The sequence below is a fragment of the Notolepis coatsorum genome (assembly GCF_963971535.1).
Source record: "Notolepis coatsorum genome assembly, chromosome: 2".
NCBI lineage: Eukaryota > Metazoa > Chordata > Actinopteri > Aulopiformes > Paralepididae > Notolepis > Notolepis coatsorum.
Window position 1 is genome coordinate 231,337,384 of NC_140166.1, and position 19,759 is coordinate 231,357,142.

Below are 19,759 nucleotides of genomic sequence, written 5' to 3' on the forward strand. Positions count from 1 at the left end.
CATTAACAGGTTTTCCTGTTTTAACTGGCCGTATTGAGGGTAAAATAGGAGGATTGTGTTTCCCCCCCCGGTTCCCTGGGGACTTTATCACCTCCTATCAGACATGTTGTGCATTAATTGTGTCTTTTGTGTGGTAGGGATACGATGTAACTCTCAGCTTGATTGCTGAGGTTGTGCTAAATCTGCTGGAGAAACTTATTTCCTAAAGGGAAATTGGTTTGGTTGCTGTCATGTGTGCTTAGCAAGGCCTGTGGTCGATACTAATCAAGAATGATGTATTCTCTCATTGTGAAAAAAACGGCGTTCCTCTGTTGAGTGTTTTTGCCATTTTTTGTAGGTGATGATGGGTTGTGTGTGTCATGTGACCTACAACTGGGTTGTACTGGCCACAGAAGCACATGTGTATGTTGGACCGGGGTTCTTAGAGCCCTCTCTATTCTGTGTTTTTCCTTAGTAAAAATCAGATAGCAGGTTAGCTCGTGCGCTGTGTGGAGCTGTGAAACGCTTCATAGAGCTGACTATGACTGTGTCATATTCTCTTTTTGTCGTTACGTCGTATCATGGGTGTGGGGTCGTAAAGGGGTGAACTGGTAACCTTTCCTCTCCCCATTGTTCTGTCGGTCAGGGGTACACCCCCTGTCCTTCAAGGTTCCCGTCACGTGGCGGTTCGGCACGTTACGGGGGGGGGGGGGGGGGGGGGGGGAGGGAGTTCCTGGTCCCACGGCCTGGTATATTGGGCGTGTGCACCGCAGGAATTCCCCCGCCATAGAGTACGTCACCGTGCGCGTCTCTGTTGGTAGGACTTCCGTGTGCTGTTCAGGTCCATGTGATGGATCTGTTTTCAGGGGGGGTGGTCAGGGCTCCTCCTCACCAAGCGCCTACTCAGGCCTTCTGTGAGTTCGGACTCCTTCTTCCATGTGAGGAAGCCTCCATCAGAGTACAGAGCCTTCCTCCTCAGATTGTCAAAGTGAGTGGACCCTCTAGAAGGGTCCTTTTCTATTGTATGTATATTCGATTCAATTCGTTTATTGAGTGTGTATGGGTTCGGTGCCTCTTCCCCGGAGGCCCTAAAACCAGTTTTTTACATGGCTCAAGGTGCAATATATTCTTTTCAATCTGTACAGCTCGCGTGGGAAGTCTCTCTGGGGATCCCCATCTCTTTCCTATGGGAGGGTGGTGGGATGTAAAAATGTGAACATTTTTTACCCCGGCTGTGTAGACTGGGATACATACTGTTGATGCTTCCTTCTTTCTATTCCAGAAGTGTTGGAGTTAGGGAGTGTCACACCCCTCTTGTCGTTCCCCTGGGCGCCTTGGGGATTCAATGACAGGTCTAAATAGCCTGTTCATTGATGGGGGTGTGTCCCGACGCACGTATAGTGCTAGCTCGCTGTAAACAGGCGATTGACTGGCACGCCTTAGTTGCTTGTGGTTGAAACAGCGTTTTTATAAAGCAACTGAGATGGGGGTTTTTCCTCTTCCGGCGACCACATCCCATGACCTGGGTGGGTTGTCGACGGATTCTCGTTCATGTCTGGGGGATGATGACGGGATGGATCTGAACATATGTAGTGGGGTCTCACGCCCTTGGGGTGGGCCACCAGGCGCGGTTCGTCCCGACGTCTGGGTGGCGCCTTCTTTTCATGTTAAGATCAACACGCATATCTGCCCTTCTCCTGGAGTAGGCATGTCGGCGTGGTTAGGGCACGGGACTGGTTCTGGTCACGCTGGTCCAGATCAGTTGAACCCGTTGTCCGCCGGGGATGCAGATCTGCTGTTCTGGTACCCTGAGGGACTTGGGCTTTTTTCAGGGGGAAAAATGCCAGGTCGGTCTGGGTGTCACAGGGTTAAGCGCTATGGAGACCCTGGTTGGGTATGTTTTTACTCAGCACTGTCGTCATGGCTTACAGCCATGCCATTCTGTACGCGCTCGATCTCGTCGGATCTCGGCCGCTACACAGGTTGGTCCTGGTTAGTACTTGGTTGGGAGACCGCCGGGGAATACCAGGTACGGTGTGCTTAGGGGCTGGTTCTCCATTATTTTTCGCTCCTCTCTCACGCATGGCGAAGAGGGGCCTGTGGGGGTGGTTTTTTGACCTCCTCTGGTGACCCTGTGCTTCCCGTACCGCCAGGCCCGGTCCGAAGTGATGTTTGCGACCCGTAGGCCTGGGTTAACCCTTTTTGGAAACTGAAACACTTGTACTGCGGTATAGCCGGTGTATACCCGCAGGTGTGTTTTGGAGTTTTTTCTTGAGGGGTTATAGGAACAACCACCGCATTGGGTAACACCGAGGTGGTTGATTCCCTGGTGTGTTGGAGCAGTGTCAACTCCCGGGTTCACCGTTTGAGGGTGCCCCTGCACGTTCATGACGTCTGCCAATCGTGTCAGCCTTCTCTGCCTCGACCCCTCTGGGTGGGGGTTGTTAAATGGAGGCTTGGTCATGCAACACCGCCAGCTTACGCTCCTTCCGCCGGGGCGGCTGTGTTCAGCTGTCCCCTCTGGCGCCTGTCTCGTCCGCAGTCTCCAGGCTAGGGTTAACAGCCTGTTGCCTGGTTTTTCCCCGGTGCGCTGCCTGCTTCCGTTGGTTAACCTTTTTTGTGTGCTTACGGCCATGCTGACTGCCTATTCTGCAGGGTCAGTGTGCCAGGCGGTGTACTATTGGGGGGACGGGGCCCGCTCGGCTTACGGCCATACCGACCTGAACACGCCCGGTCTCGTCCGATCTCGGAAGCTGGGCAGGTTCTGGCCTGGTTGGTTCCGCCTGGGAATACCAGGTGCAGTAACTGAGGGGCCTTTGTCCGAATACGCTGGCGATGTGGGGGGCGGGGCACTACGTGCCCACCTGGTGGGGTCTTGATGCTGGCATCATGGACTTCTCCGGGCCCCCATTCCAGGGAGTCCAGTCCTTTTGGTGGGTCTGGGTCTTCCTTCGTGCTCCGCTGCTACGGCCTTGCCACGGGGTTGGGTTTGCCCTTGACCCCGTGATTCTGGGGGCAGTAACGAGGTTGTTCCTCCGTTCGTTCCCGGGTGGCATGCGGGTTGTGCGTGTGTGTAGTCGTGGGGTCAAGCCACGGTCTGCTCACCCTGTGCGTTGAGTTGCTTGAGTGCCTCTTCGCACGGTCGGGTCCGTCGCCCTCCCGTGACGTCCCTAATAGGGGGGCTACCCTCCATTAGGGGGGGTCGGGGGGGCTCGGCCCTCCCTGTTCTGATGGTTTTGGGGGGCTGTCAGCGGGGTGTATTTGTCAGCCAAGTGGCTCCGCTTGGCCTCCCTTGTGCAGTAGCGATGCCAAGCTAAGCCACTAACGATACAGAACGTTAGGTTATGACTATAACCAAGTTCTGTTAGTTAGGGGCGATGCTTGGCATCGGACGCCGCTGCAGCCCTTGTCCTCACCTTGTGGTGAAAGCTTGGGAAGGAGGAGAGCAGGTGACCACACACCTGCTTATGAAGGTAAGCTGATGAGGGGTGTGGTCAGACTAATACTGGTATTAGAGGTACATTTGTGGTTTATTCAGTACGCGTGCACGTACGCGAGATAGTGCAGTAGCGATGCCAAGCATCGCCCCTAACTAACAGAACTTGGTTATAGTCATAACCTAACGTTAACCTCACCTGTTATCTCTCCTGACACCATGTTAACCTCACCACACTACAGAAGGTTAACCCTTTCACCCCTCTTTTTTGCTACAATGATGACAAAAGTGCTTGCTTTCAAACTAACGTTTATTTAAGTGCTTAGTACTGTTGACATTACACTGCTTGTAGTAGTACATCAAATAGCATATTTGGATAAGTTTGACCATTTCTCAAAAACAGAAAATCATTATTTAAATAAATACAGAAAATAAGCACTTGTTCACTCAGTGGACATTTCTAGCTCAATGCGAGGTCTGCTGCTGCTGCTGGCTAATAATACGGTCAATACGTGGGGAGATCTTTGACAAGGCAACACGCATGTCATCCTCAAGGCTCAACTTGGCCCTATATTTAGTTTTCAGAGCTGTCATGGATGAAAAGCCAGCTTCACACGGATATGTGGTGCTGAATGGTATCAACACCTTAACTGCTGCATCATGAGATACTTGGTACTCAGCTCCACACTCAGACCAACATGTTTCCAGGGGCACTTCACTGAAACCAGCTCTCCAGGTGGTATCAGATGAGATTTCAATGAGTTCTTCCAAGAGTTTGGATGGAGATGTGTCAGGAAGCTTTGTCTCAATGTTCTCTGTAAAGGGGTTCTTTATCCAGAGTAACTTGGTGATCCTTTTCTGTATTTTATTAAATAATGATTTCTGTTTTTGAGAAATCAGGTCAAACTTATCCAAATATGCTATTTTCATGGAAAACAGTGCAGCTGCAACAGATATCACTTTAGTGATAATTTTCTGTAAAAAAATGTATTATGTTAAAAAAATATATTATCCCAAGGCTCCCCTGGCAGCTCTCTGAGGCCCCCTAGTGGGCCGTGGGCCTCCTGTTGAGAACCGCAGATGACACTGAGAGACACCCAGGAGAATGTTCTGAGTATATGATGGTATAGATGACACTGAGAGACACCCAGGAGAATGTTCTGAGTATATGATGGTATAGATGACACTGAGAGACACCCAGGAGAATGTTCTGAGTATATGATGATATAGATGACACTGAGAGACACCCAGGAGAATGTTCTGAGTATATGATGGTATAGATGACACTGAGAGACACCCAGGTGAGCTAAAGGTAAGTGATATTGTTCATCAGACTGTGGTTGTACTGGGCAGCTCCTAGTGGTCAACAGTGTCAGATTGGTTGTACTGGGCAGCTCCTAGTGGTCAACAGTGTCAGACTGTGGTTGTACTGGGCAGCTCCTAGTGGTCAACAGTGTCAGACTGTGTTTGTACTGGGCAGCTCCTAGTGGTCAACAGTGTCAGGCTGTGGTTGTACTGGGCAGCTCCTAGTGGTCAACAGTGTCAGGCTGTGGTTGTACTGGGCAGTTCCTAGTGGTCAACAGTGTCAGACTGGTTGTAATGGGCAGCTCCTAGTGGTCAACAGTGTCAGGCTGTGGTTGTACTGGGCAGCTCCTAGTGGTCAACAGTGTCAGACTGTGGTTGTACTGGGCAGCTCCTAGTGGTCAACAGTGTCAGACTGGTTGTACTGGGCAGCTCCTAGTGGTCAACAGTGTCAGACTGTGGTTGTACTGGGCAGCTCCTAGTGGTCAACAGTGTCAGATTGGTTGTACTGGGCAGCTCCTAGTGGTCAACAGTGTCAGACTGTGGTTGTACTGGGCAGCTCCTAGTGGTCAACAGTGTCAGACTGTGGTTGTACTGGGCAGCTCCTAGTGGTAAACAGTGTCAGACTGGTTGTACTGGGCAGCTCCTAGTGGTCAACAGTGTCAGGCTGTGGTTGTACTGGGCAGCTCCTAGTGGTCAACAGAGTCAGACTGTGGTTGTGGTTGTACTGGGCAGCTCCTAGTGGTCAACAGTGTCAGACTGGTTGTACTGGGAAGCTCCTAGTGGTCAACAGTGTCAGGCTGTGGTTGTACTGGGCAGCTCCTAGTGGTCAACAGAGTCAGACTGTGGTTGTACTGGGCAGCTCCTAGTGGTCAACAGTGGCAGACTGTGGTTGTACTCGGCAGCTCCTAGTGGTCAACAGTGTCAGATTGGTTGTACTGGGCAGCTCCTAGTGGTCAACAGTGTCAGACTGTGGTTGTACTGGGCAGCTCCTAGTGGTCAACAGTGTCAGACTGGTTGTACTGGGCAGCTCCTAGTGGTCAACAGCGTCAGATTGGTTGTACGGGGCAGCTCCTAGTGGTCAACAGTGTCAGACTGGTTGTACTGGGCAGCTCCTAGTGGTCAACAATCTCAGACTGTGGTTGTACTGGTCAGCTCCTAGTGGTCAACAGTGTCAGACTGGTTGTACTGGGCAGCTCATAGTGGTCAACAGTGTCAGATTGGTTGTACTGGTCAGCTCCTAGTGGTCAACAGTGGCAGACTGGTTGTACTGGGCAGCTCCTAGTGGTCAACAGTGTCAGACTGGTTGTACTGGGCAGCTCCTAGTGGTCAACAGTGTCAGACTGTGGTTGTACTGGGCAGCTCCTAGTGGTCAACAGTGTCAGACTGTGGTTGTACTGGGCAGCTCCTAGTGGTCAACAGTGTCAGACTGTGGTTGTACTGGGCAGCTCCTAGTGGTCAACAGTGGCAGGCTGTGGTTGTACTGGGCAGCTCCTAGTGGTCAACAGTGTCAGACTGTGGTTGTACTGGGCAGCTCCTAGTGGTCAACAGTGTCAGACTGTGGTTGTACTGGGCAGCTCCTAGTGGTCAACAGTGTCAGACTGATTGTACTGGGCAGCTCCTAGTGGTCAACAGTGGCAGGCTGTGGTTGTACTGGGCAGCTCCTAGTGGTCAACAGTGTCAGACTGTGGTTGTACTGGGCAGCTCCTAGTGGTCAACAGTGTCAGACTGTGGTTGTACTGGGCAACTCCTAGTGGTCAACAGTGTCAGACTGTGGTTGTACTGGGCAGCTCCTAGTGGTCAACAGTGTCAGACTGTGGTTGTACTGGGCAGCTCCTAGTGGTCAACAGTGTCAGACTGTGGTTGTAGTGGGCAGCTCCTAGTGGTCAACAGTGTCAGACTGTGGTTGTACTGGGCAGCTCCTAGTGGTCAATAGTGTCAGATTGGTTGTACTGGGCAGCTCCTAGTGGTCAACAGTGTCAGATTGGTTGTACTAGGCAGCTCCTAGTGGTCAACAGTGTCAGACTGGTTGTACTGGGCAGCTCCTAGTGGTAAACAGTGTCAGATTGGTTGTACTGGGCAGCTCCTAGTGGTCAACAGTGTCAGACTGTGGTTGTACTGGGCAGCTCCTAGTGGTCAACAGTGTCAGATTGGTTGTACTGGGCAGCTCCTAGTGGTCAACAGTGTCAGACTGGTTGTACTGGGCAGCTCCTAGTGGTCAACAGTGTCAGACTGTGGTTGTACCTGGCAGCTCCTAGTGGTCAACAGTGTCAGACTGGTTTTACTGGGCAGCTCCTAGTGGTCAACAGTGTCAGACTGGTTGTACTGTGCAGCTCCTAGTGGTCAACAGTGTCAGATTGGTTGTACTGGGCAGCTCGTAGTGGTCAACAGTGTCAGACTGTGGTTGTATTGGGCAGCTCCTAGTGGTCAACAGTGTCAGATTGGTTGTACTGGGCAGCTCCTAGTGGTCAACAGTGTCAGACTGGTTGTACTGGGCAGCTCCTAGTGGTCAACAGGGTCAGACTGGTTGTACTGGGCAGCTCCTAGTGGTCAACAGTGTCAGACTGGTTGTACTGGGCAGCTCCTAGTGGTCAACAGTGTCAGACTGGTTGTACTGGGCACTGGCAGATGGGTAAATAAAGACAGTTGATTCTACCTTCTCCTCTTCTGGTCCCGGGACGCTGATCATCCACAGCTGTGTCCCTCCTCCCCGCCTCTGCGGTCTTCAAGAACGTCCCGGCAACAGACTTGGGGAAGGCTGGCCGCTCACGCGTCATGAAGCCATTAGCTCCTCTCCTTTCTCCTTTATATTTTATTACATTCTGTCCGTCTGTCTGTCTGTCTGCGGTCTCTGTCTGCTACAGGTCTACTCCCTCCACCACTGCTGCACAGGATCTGTGAATGAATGAATGAAAACTTTATTAACAGATTGCAGAATGGGTACAATACAGTACAGCTCAATGCACACAATTGTTAAGGGGATGCCGACCAGAGAAAGACGTTTGTCTTGTTTACATCAGGGTCCCCCATTTTCAATTCATAGTGACATTTATGACATACACAACATACACTTTTTGCCAAGACTGGCCATCGGAGATCAGACGGGACAGAGACAAAGAAGAGGACAAAGGAAAAGGCGGGCAGGACAAGACGGAAACACAGGGGAAGGAGAAGTGGAATCAGAATTAGGCTAAAAAGTTCTGCTTACCGACCGGAGATTCCATCAATTGTGCTGGCAAATGTACCTTCGCTGGATAATAAGATGGACGATCTTCGGGCACAGGTTCGATTCCAGCGAGATGTGAGGGACTGCAACATCATGTGTTTCACGGAGACATGGCTGAAACCAACAACTCCGGATCACAACGTCTCTCCTTCGGATTCCTTCTCCGTCTTCCGAGCGGACCGTACAGAAGCCTCCGGTAAGAGTACTGGAGGGGGGGTCTGTCTCCTTACGAACAACAGCTGGGTTAGCCCTAAGGAGATAAAGATACTCTCCCGTTCATGCTCCCCGGACCTGGAACATCTATCCATTCAATGTCGCCCGTTTCATCTCCCCCGAGAATTCACCGCCATTATCATGACGGCGGTGTACATCCCTCCCCAAGCGAATACCGCCAGGGCCCTGGCGGAGCTACAGGTCCATCTAAACAGCCATCAGATCAAACATCCGGACGCAGCCATGATCGTAGCCGGCGACTTCAATCAAGCGAATCTGTCGTGTTTCCTGTCCCCTGCGGAGCAGCGTTATGCGGCTGTCGAAGGAGAGGCCCTGGCCGTGGCCTGGGGTCTGGAACAGACGCGGTACTTCACGCAGGGGTACGACAACCTCGTGGTGGTCACCGACCACAAGCCGCTGGTGAAGATCTTTGGCGACCGCACGCTGGATGAGATTACGAACTTGCGTCTATTTAGACTCAAGCAGCGCACCCTCCCGTGGCGCTTCGACATTGTGCATCTGCCTGGCAAGAGCAACTATGCCGCTGACGCCACTTCAAGGAACCCTTCCCCCTTGGGCTCGACGAATGGCATCTCACTGGGGCTGCCGAGCGGGCCTGACGCAGTGGAATCAGCACTCATGGCCTCCATCCCTGACGATGCACGAGAGCTTGGTGCCGTCTCTTGGCCCCTCCTCGCACGGGAGACAGCGGCTGACGAGGGCCTTGGCCACCTCCTCCGCCTTATCGAGCAGGAGGGTGGGATTGACGTCAACGACCCCGCCCTGGCGAGCCTGTCATCGGTCTGTGAGTCCGTCTAGGCACAGGACGGTGTGTCGTGGTTCCCCCATCCCTCCGTGAGAGAATCCTTCGGCATCTCCACGCCGCCCACCAGGGGACCCGAGCAATAGTCTACTGGCCCGGGATGTCAGGGGACATTCAAGCCACCAGGGACGGGTGTGCAGACTGCAACCGCAATGCTCCGTCACAGGCGGCTACACCCCCCCTGCCATCCTCACCCCCATCCACTCCGTTCGAGGCGGTGTTTGCGGACTTCTTCGACTATGGGGGCCGCCACTACCTAGTTGTCGGGGACCGGCTCTCGGGCTGGGTAGAGGTCCTGAGCTCTACGGCGGGTACTGCCCTGGCAGGCTCAGCGGGCCTGGTCCACCACCTCCGTTCGTTCTTCGCCACCTTCGGCGTACCGGAGGAGCTCTCAAGCGATCCCTGCGACTCGGCTATGGGCGCCTTCCCTACGGCGCCTGCTGATGAGGCGGCCTCTCCTTCCTTCACAGTCGCCACCGACGCTCCCTACTCGGCCGGGCCGCGTGAAGACCCTGAGTCCGGCAGCTGGATACAGGTTTTATACCGTTAATCTATTCCGACCTTTAGCTTTCCGGTCTGGGCGGGATGAAGAGTTTATCGCCGGCCACTAGAGGGCAGCGTCTTACCAGCATCCAACCGGACATGCCTTGCTCTGCGCTGTTATTGCTGAGCGGCCATCTTAGTTTTGACGGACATTCCTTCACTTCGCCTCCTGTAGAGACGTTTGTTCACTCATTCACGTGAGATGCTTAATGCACCATTACTGTTCATACATATTATATGCATTATATATATATATATATATATATATATATATATATATATATATATATATATATATATATATATATATATATATATATATATATATATATATATATATATATATATATATATATATATATATTTATGTATTACCATAGTGTTATTATGTATTCATGTTATACGTTGTCAGCTGAGGTTGCTGTCTTGGTCTGTTTCAGGGTGTCTTCATCTTTGTCAGATATTAAATACTGAAACTGACATTGAGGAGTGTGTTTCTTCATACCTGTTATGTCTTATTCTTATTATTGTATTATTGCCAAGGCCAGATTAAGACTTCAGAGGCCCCTGGGCCAGATTCTTGTGGAGGCCCCCCCACATTTTTTTTCCATATATATATATATTTTTTTTACTAGTGTGTAGTGGAGGCCCCTAGTCGCGTTATTTCTAAACCTAGCCGCATTTCTGGCAAGACGCTCTCTGATTGGCCGACGCCTGTTTCTACACTGGTTAAGCTTAGGCACTCTTTTGAAGTTGGTTAAGGTTAGAGTTTGTCTTAGAGCATGGCGATAGAACGCCAGGTAGTTTGCAGGCTGTTCGACGCGGAAATGGGCAAAGACACAGCTCGTCATGCGATTGGGCAAACATGTCAGTGACCAATCAGAGAGCGTCAGTCAGTGCCAATCAGAGAGCATCTGCCAGAAATGCAGCAAGGTTTAGAAATAACTCTAGTCACTAGGGGGAGCTCGATGATATCCGCTATCAGCACCGGCGGGTCTCTGCTGTCTGTCATGAATAATGATCCCAATCTGCCTTATTCGTGTCGGGGCTGTGTCTATTCTTTTACCAACGGATTTCCAGTTCCGCGTTCGGGTTCTGCGATCTGATTGGCCACTGACGTTTCTTAGGTGACTCTTTCGAAGTTGGTTAAGGTTAGAGTATGGAATCAGGGCGGGTGTTCTATCGCCCTGCTCTAAGACAAACTCTAACCTTAACCAACTTCGAAAGAGTGCCTAAGCTTAACTGGTGAAAGAAAGAGGCGTCACACGATTGGCGCTACCAGAAACATCAGTGGCCAATCAGAGCGCAGAACGCGAAACTGGAAATCCGTTGGTAAAAGTATTCAGGCTGGGATGTGGAGATGCAAGTTTTGACTTTTTATTGCTGTTTTTACCTCAAACGGAAAACCTCAAACTCTTATGAAGAGGAGAAAAAATACTCAAGATTAGCCACTTGCAGACGGCAGGGTGTGACGTACTGTATATTTTAGTTGATGAAATATTTTTGTTGACTAAATATTTTAGTTGATGAAATATGTTTTCATTTCAGTGTCACAGTATGACATCGATCTCCAAAATAAGAAAAAATATAAAATTATTTGGGGCCTCTTGTGACGAGGGGCCTCCAAAATTCTTTTTAAATTAAAGTTAAAAAAATAAATAAAAATTGTTGGTGCCTCTAGTGACAAGGGGCCTCCAAAAAGAATTAAAATAAAAATATTTTTAAAAATAATTTCTTTTATTTTTTTTAGGCCCCTCGTCACTAGAGGCCCACGGGCCGACTTGACTTGACCAACTACCAGGCTGGTACATAGAGAAGATGTTTGGAGAGGGACCCACAAGTGCCAAGCCCTGTTGGCAGAGGCTGGAAGATGGAGAGAGAAGAGGGAGCTGAACAGTTGGTGGTGGACTGGATGGAAGGCCAGCCAGCACCCGATGCCGTCCTGGATCTACTGGCCTGTAACTGCGTCCAACAACTATTTCACTCCCAAGATGTATGTGTTGCAAATGGCCTCAGGTGACGTGTGTAGACTGGCAGACTGTGAGAACCAGGCATCCACCTCAGAGAGTGTGGAACGTTTTGATTGATTGATTGATTGAAAAGTTTATTAACAGATTGCAGAATGGGTACCGTACAGTACATCTCAATACATACAATTGTTAAGGGGATGCAGACCAGAGAAAGACTTTCGTCTTGTTTCCACCAGGGTCCCCCATTTTCAATTCATCATAACATATATGACATACATGACATACAGATAGACAGTACTGCTACATCTATACATTTATGACATATCAGATTTGCAAATACAGTACTGTTTGTGATACAAAAGTGTCCAGAAAAGGAGTGTATATACATTTGGCGTAGAAACTGTACATTGGAGGAGGTTGGTGGGGTGGGGTTGGGTGGGTTGGGTGAGGGCTGTACATTGGAGGTGGGGGGGGGGGGGGGGTAGGGGGGACACACACATTTTACACTGTACATTGGAATGTTGACAAAGCCTCTCTCATGAAGACGTGGAAGACATGGACGATTATTGTGATTATTAGGTTATTAACATTTGTAAAACAAAGTATGGTAGGTATTATATATGTTGTTGTTTTTTACGTCTGTACTAGTCTCGGCTCTCAGTCAATTGGAGAGCGCCGCCAACACGGATAGAGACTGAGAAGTGTCTGTACTGACGGAACTTAAAGTAATTAGTTATTTGAATTCCTGAAAGAAATCTGTGATGTGATTATATGTGCCCTGGGTTTTGTATTGAGTTTTCCAAAATAAACAAATATTTTTCTGAAAACCAATAAATCATTGTATAGGTCTAACTGAGCTGAAAACATTGATATGTTTGTGCCCATAATATGAATGTTGAATATGCTGCATATTGATCAATATTCATTGTTTTTTATTACTATTTCAATGTTTTGGGGAGATTTATGTTTTTGTAACATGGCTGTATTGAAAGAAATTGTGTTTTGGAATAAAATTGCAGTCAACATGTAAAACAGTAACCATGGCCAAAACATTTACATCATCTGAGTATACCCTTTTAAACAGTATCTTATACAACGGCATGCAAATTTCTCGATTCTGATTGGCTGAAACAGTCATTTTACACGTCTTTATTGGCAACAATCCACGCTGCTGGCCCAGGACCCGCCCACAACCGACCCACATCACATCACTCCGCCGGATCACAAGAAGGTGGCCAATAATCTTTACAAATGGATATGTTGATGCGACTAAACGACTAAATATCAAGCGATTCTGTCACAGCGAATGTCTTAGTCGTTTAAACAATGTTGGATGATGTAATTGATGGGTCTTGAATCATTCTGTAACAAAAGAAAAATCGCGGATTGATTGATCGCGATTTTTTTTTCAATTTCTTTTTCCTTTCGACTGTCAGAGCTCGCTCTAGTCTCCACCCACCGCCACACACCCCCCCCACACACATACACACGCACGCACACGCACGCACACACACACACACTCTGCCTGCAACGCGGGGATAGTCAGAGAGCTGGGTGCTGCGCTGTTCTAAGTGAGCATGGCCTATTGAGTTGATTGATTGATTGATTGCTAATTTTATTACTGTACGCTTGGTTTCCAACTGGTTAAGTTTAGGCCCTCTACAGTAGGTTTAAAAAAATAAATAAAAGAATAGGGCGAAGAAAACGTTTTTTTCCTATAGGGCAAAGAAGACTTTTTAATTTGTTTTACCTACTTTATATAGAAGCATCTGAGAATGAAGTTCTATGGAAAGTAGGTCTGCATTCCCTTAACAATTGTGTGTATTGAGCCGTACTGTATTGTACCCATTCTGCATCTGGTAATAAAATGTTCAATCAATCATTCCAATAATACACAGTTGGATGTGTTAGTTGGTTGGATGCACTTCAAGCTGCTTCCACATGAGGCAACTTCTCTCAATCATTCCAATAATACACAGTTGGATGTGTTAGTTTGGTTGGATGCACTTCAAGCTGCTTCCACATGGAGGCAACTTGTCTTTTTTGTAGTTGTGGGAACTACTTTTTCTGGCGGATGGTTTTTTCAATAAATCTTCGATTAATGTGTGTTTATTGTATAGAAATAAGGTTGGATGAATCTAGCAGTTGTATAAAAGCTTTACATCACTTGCAGTCGTGATTTGTGACCAATAAACCATGCCTAGGGGGGTCTAACGACCACCCCTAGGCATGGTTTATTGGTCACAAACCACTCCTGCGCGTGATGTAATGCTTAAATAAATGTTGTATTTTTAATGTATTGTCATCACATTTAGTTACATTTGTAGTCAAGGAGTAGGAGAACACATTCAGTTGCATTATTATCCATGGGATATTGGTTATAATGGTCATATTGCCTTTTAAATTAAGATTATGTATCAAAGGAGACCAGAAACATGCATATAGGTCTTATGGTTCAGGAACTATCATGATTCATTTGGGGCATGTAATTTTGGACAGGAGACCTGAAAAATATGCTTGGTAGTGTTATAAAAGATGTGATAGCACACATTTGGAGGCAACTGCTGCATTGCTATCACATATTTTCTAGCAGTATAGCTTCCAAAGATCACTATGAAAGTTAGTCCCCCAAGATGGTAACGACCGACCCTACTGGCTCACGGCCTAGAAGCTGTCCATTGTAGATCTGATAGTGCAGAGGAACAGGTGACTGTCAGTTTCTACATCAGTCCCTGATCATTATCACTCCAGTCAATTCCATGTATTGCTGCTTCAAAGTGACCGTGGTCAGCCTTAGGGATTCTGAGGTAGGTCTGCTTTTTGGTGGTAGTCAGATTAAATCCATTCTTAGACAGTTTTCTAGATACAAGCGTTAAGGTCAGATAGGCCAGTGACTAAATGTAATGATTTAGTAATCCTCTCTGGCGTGTTACTAAACACTAGGTCGATTTGGGTCGTATCCTAGTTGGCCCTTTAATCACCCGAACAAAATCTAATTTAGTTGTAAGCTGTTTGAGGGCTTTTCTACCATGTTAATATTCCCAGTTTATGTTGAAACCTCCCATCAAAAGTACTTCCTTTATTAAAGTTGCACTCTCTAAGTATGGTGTTCAGCTGGTCAGAATATATAGCTCTGGAGTCTGGTGGTGGGCACAGCCCTAGGAGGGTAAAGCACATTTGGGGAGACTCTCTAATTCCTTATCTGAAAAGTGGATCTGGGTACAGTGGGTGTTATCTTTAACATAAAACATCACACCTCCCCATCTCCCTTCAGGTCGCTCTAAATATATTACAGCCAGGTAGTCAGAGCAGCAGCTGGGGAGTTATCATGAAGCCAGGGTTCAGAGACAAATAAATAATCCAAATTTGATTCTAAGAGTAGTTGTTTAATCTGTTCACTTTTAGGGGTGATACTGCGTATGTTTAGGTGTCCCCCTGGAAGGCCTTCAGGCTTGGCATGGGGGTCCCAGACCACTCTAGCATCATTAACAGACTCGTTTTTTAATTGCTTCTTCAAATTGACAAAACAATATAATAAAAACCAATCTGGACATCCTGCAAAAATTGGTCCCAGATTTGACTTGTGAAAACATCTCAGAAACCCCTCTTTATCATCAATGTACACAGATCCACCTCTCAATGCCCCATATCTCTAGTTTCAGAGTAAAGGTTCATGAAGTCATTTTATAATTAAGCATTACATCACACGCAGGAGTGGTTTGTGACCAATAAACCATGCCTAGGGGTGGTTGTTAGGCCCGAGGCGCAGCCGAGGGTCGTTAGACCCCCCTAGGCATGGTTTATTGGTCACAAATCACGACTGCACGTGGTGTAAAGCTTTTATACAACTGCCAGATTCATCCAACCTTATTTCTATACAATAAACACACATTAATCGAAGATTTATTGAAAAAACCATCCGCCAGAAAAAGTAGTTCCCACAACTCCATGTGGAAGCAGCTTGAAGTGCATCCAACCAAACTAACACATCCAACTGTGTATTATTGGAATGATTGAGAGAAGTTGCCTCATGTGGAAGCAGCTTGAAGTGCATCCAACCAACTAACACATCCAACTGTGTATTATTGGAATGATTGATTGAAAATTTTATTACCAGATGCAGAATATAAAGTAGGTAAAACAAATTAAAACGTTTTCTTTGCCCTATAGGAAAAAAACGTTTTCTTCGCCCTATTTTTTTATTTATTTCTTTTAGCCTAAACTTAACCAGTTGGAAACCAGGGGTACAGTAATAAAATTAGCAATCAACCAATCAATCAATTCAATAGACCATGCTCACTTAAAACAGCGCTGCTTCTCTCTCAGTCTGACTCCCCCGCTGTTGCAGACAGGAGTGTGTGTGTGTGTGTGTGCGTGTGTGTGTGTGTGTGTGTCACAGTGTGTGTGTGCGTGTGTGTGTGTATGTGTGTGTGTGTGTGTGTGTGTGTGTGTATGTGTGTGTGTTTGTGGGTACGCCAGCGTCGGACAGTGTGTGAGAGAGAACGCTGCAGTCAGTAGAAAGTAGGAAGGAAGAAATTTAAATCAATCAATTAATCTATCAATCAATCCGCGATTTTTCTTTTGTTCTAGATTGAGTCAAGACCCATCAATTACATCATCCAACATTGTTTAAAGGACTAACACATTCCCCTTGACAGAATCGCTTCATATTTAGTCGTTATGGTGCTTTCAACATAACCATTTGTTGTCCGCGATCTTGTTTTCTCCCGGAGTGAGCCGGGGAGGGTTATGTGATTCGGTTGTGGGCGGGTCCTGAGCCCAGGACCGTGGATTGTTGCCAATAAAGACGTGTGAATGGCCAATCAGAATCGAGAAATTTGCATGCCGTTGTATAAATATATATACAGCTCATGTATCTCCATTACATAAAGGTGGAGATAGATGTGACCTAAATAACTGGACCAAACTGTCCTGTCTGCAAGAATCCTGGAATCATTGGTAAATAATCAACCTAAAGCATCTCTGAGGATGGGTGGGTTTATCTTTGTTTGTCTGTTATATTTTTTATTTAATTGTTTAACTGTGTTTGTTTAAAAGTGTGGGGGGGAGCTCTACCTTTTGATACTTTATATATTTCCAATAAAATATCTAAACATTTCAGTTCTGAAAACATGCCGTAATCCTTATACACTGTTTAATAACCTTTTTCTAAACTGTGGCTGATATTAAATGTTGATTCCATGTATTTTCTCACTCGAAGACGACCCTTCTGACCAGAATTCAAAGTTGAACCGTTTTAACACTATTTTCCTCAAATGTACCTGATTTTAGATTCTACTTTTGCTTCATGTACTTGGTCTTGACTTTGTACCTGGAGCAATCTTATAAACTGAATGTACATGTTTGACCTTGTACGGGCTTCTTTAAAAAAATATATAATAATAATAATTTGATATTTCTCAGTGACTCATCAGGATAAATAAACAATGACAATGAAGTTTTGAATTCTCACATTTTACAATTTAGTAATTTAGCGGAGGCTTTTATCCAAAGCGACCTAGATTGTGAGCAGCATGTCACCAGGAGGTACATCTGTGGCAGCCAAGGGTCCGTGGCGTCGTTCATCAAATAATATCAAGCTCCAGTGTTACACTCTGAGTGCATTGTACATAGACATATTAGCAAGATAGGTATTTTATTTCTTTATTATTTCAGATATTGTTTGAAAGAGTTTCCAGTAAATAGCAGAGGATTTAAAAAAAATATCATTGGTGCACTCAGAAGATGAAGCCTTTCATACAAAGTAGGTTCAAATGTAATATTTAATTGTCATACTTCTGAGTTACAGTTACTTCTAAGACATCAATTCACACCCTCCCACTTATTTTGACGGTTACAATTCATCCATATTATTAGCATATCATACATTCTAATGAGAATTCTTCAAAGTTGGGATCAATTCACTTTTTAATCCAAGATGTAGATTTTATTTTAAATATTTGTAAGTTCTGTCATGAAAAGGTTTTACTATCCAACCTAATGACAAGTACATGTGAATAGATGTCCCATCACCAGAAAGTAAAAACATTTTCGATTTTAATTGATTTAATTTAAAGTGAATTGATTCCAACCCTATAACTTTTGATAAGTTGCATCAATAGTACAGCAATTACTCGTCAATATACACACAATAATGACAAAATAGTTAGTTACTTGTGCAACAGGTTGCTCTGCAATTCCCATAAACCCACAAGCAGTTAGATGGCAGAAAAACCATCTAGAAAAAGACAATACATAGAACACTAAAATAAACACTTCTTGTGAAAGTATAAAAAAACAAACAAAAAAAACCCAAAAAAAACATGTCCTACTACAAACAAACAAAAAAAACTACTACTAGGAATGTTGACAATACGTTGTGACATTAGTTCAATACATCACTGGTGTCCACATACAAATATATAAGTCCATACCTTGGCTCTTGGCTGGTCAGCCCATAGTGAGGTCAGAAAGTTCCTATGATCCCAGTATGTAAAACACTAGAACAATGTGTGTTCACTCTCATACCAATGACATATTGTCCCAGGAACATCCACACCGTCTGTCTCACTCCTCAGAGCGACAGAAACACAACAGTTGTCGTCTATGCTAGTACTGCTCCTCTCTCTCAGAGGCTTCTGTGCTGCAGGTCAAACGCTCTTGGTTTGATTTGATTTTATTTTATTGATGGATTAAAAAACACACAACAAGGATCCAAAGGATAACATGAGAAAGAGTAAGACCCTTATTTCCGTCATGGTCCCAGGGCTGTTAGGCCACAACAAAAAAAAACACGACAATAACACAACACTCATACATTTAAAACATTATAAGACTAACCTATCGCTAAAATTGTATACCCCACAATAACTAAAAACTGACAATAACACAAAACTCAAACATTTAAAACATTAAAAGACTAACCTATTGCTAAAATTGTATACCCCACAATAACTAAAAACTGATTGGAAACCCATTCAAACTATAGGGGGCTATTCTTCTATTCTGTCCATGAGCCACTTCCCGACGCTTCTCTTGAAGCTGTGGAGGCTCAAGCTCTGCTTGATGGGGAGAGGCAGCTTGTTCCAATCCTGGGCTCCAGAGAAAGTAAGGGAGCATTGGCCCAGTTTCGATCGGAAAGAAGCAGGCTTCAGGTTTGCTATGCTTGCTCTAGTTATATGGTTGTGGGATTCGTTGACCGGGGTGAAGTAGTTTTGGAGGTATCTAGGGGACCTTTGGTTTATAATATTGTGCACTATGTTCAGTCTGAGCTGGGTAACTCTGGCCTCTATAGGAAGCCAGTTTAGCTCCTGGAAGTGACTCCTCCCTATGTGGGTGCGAGGGCCAAGACCCATTACCACCCTTACTAGCTTATTTTGGGAAACCTGAAGCTTCTTTTTTATGTTCACTGACAGGCCCTCGAACCACGATACGCTACCATAGTCAAAGTGGCAGAGTACTAGGCTATTTGCTAATAGCCTGAGGCTATCTCTGCCAAGGAGGTTGGCTTTCCTAGCTAGGTACCTGGTGCGGGCGTTGACTTTGCCCAGTACTTGGGAGGCCATAGCCTCCCCATCTAGGCCCCCGTCTATCATACAGCCTAGATACTTCGCTTTTTTTTGCTGTTTTAGGGTTACAGCTCCTAGCTGGATATTAAACTCCCGTGCTTTCCTGAGCTTGGGCTTGGAGGCTAATAGTACTGCCTCTGTTTTACCTAGGTGAAGAGAAAGCCTGTTGTCCGAAAGCCACCTGCTGACCCCTGCAAGTTCTTCACCTAGCATCTGTTCTAGTGTGTTCTGATCCTTGTGTGAGACTAGCAGGGCTGAGTCGTCTGCAAATAAAAACAAGTTACATGAGCATGCTGCTGACATGTCATTTATGTACAGTAAAAAAAGGAGAGGTCCTAGCACGCTTCCTTGTGGGACCCCACATACAATGGGCTTGGCCTCTGACATAGTGCCACTGACCTCGACCCGCTGCACCCTATCAGCAAGGTAGGAAGAGAACCATCTGACCACTGTCTCAGACATACCCAAGGCCTTAAGCTTGGAGAGCAGTATGTCATGGTTCACTGTGTCGAAAGCCTTCTGTAGGTCTAGAAGAACTAGCCCACACAGCTTACCTGAATCTATCTCCCTCCTGATACTGTCTGTAAGATAAAGAAGACATGTTTCAGTAGAGTAAGACTTCCTAAAGCCGGATTGGAGGTCGTACAGGAGGTCATGGCTGCTTGCATATTCCTGGACTTGTTCATGGACTATCTTCTC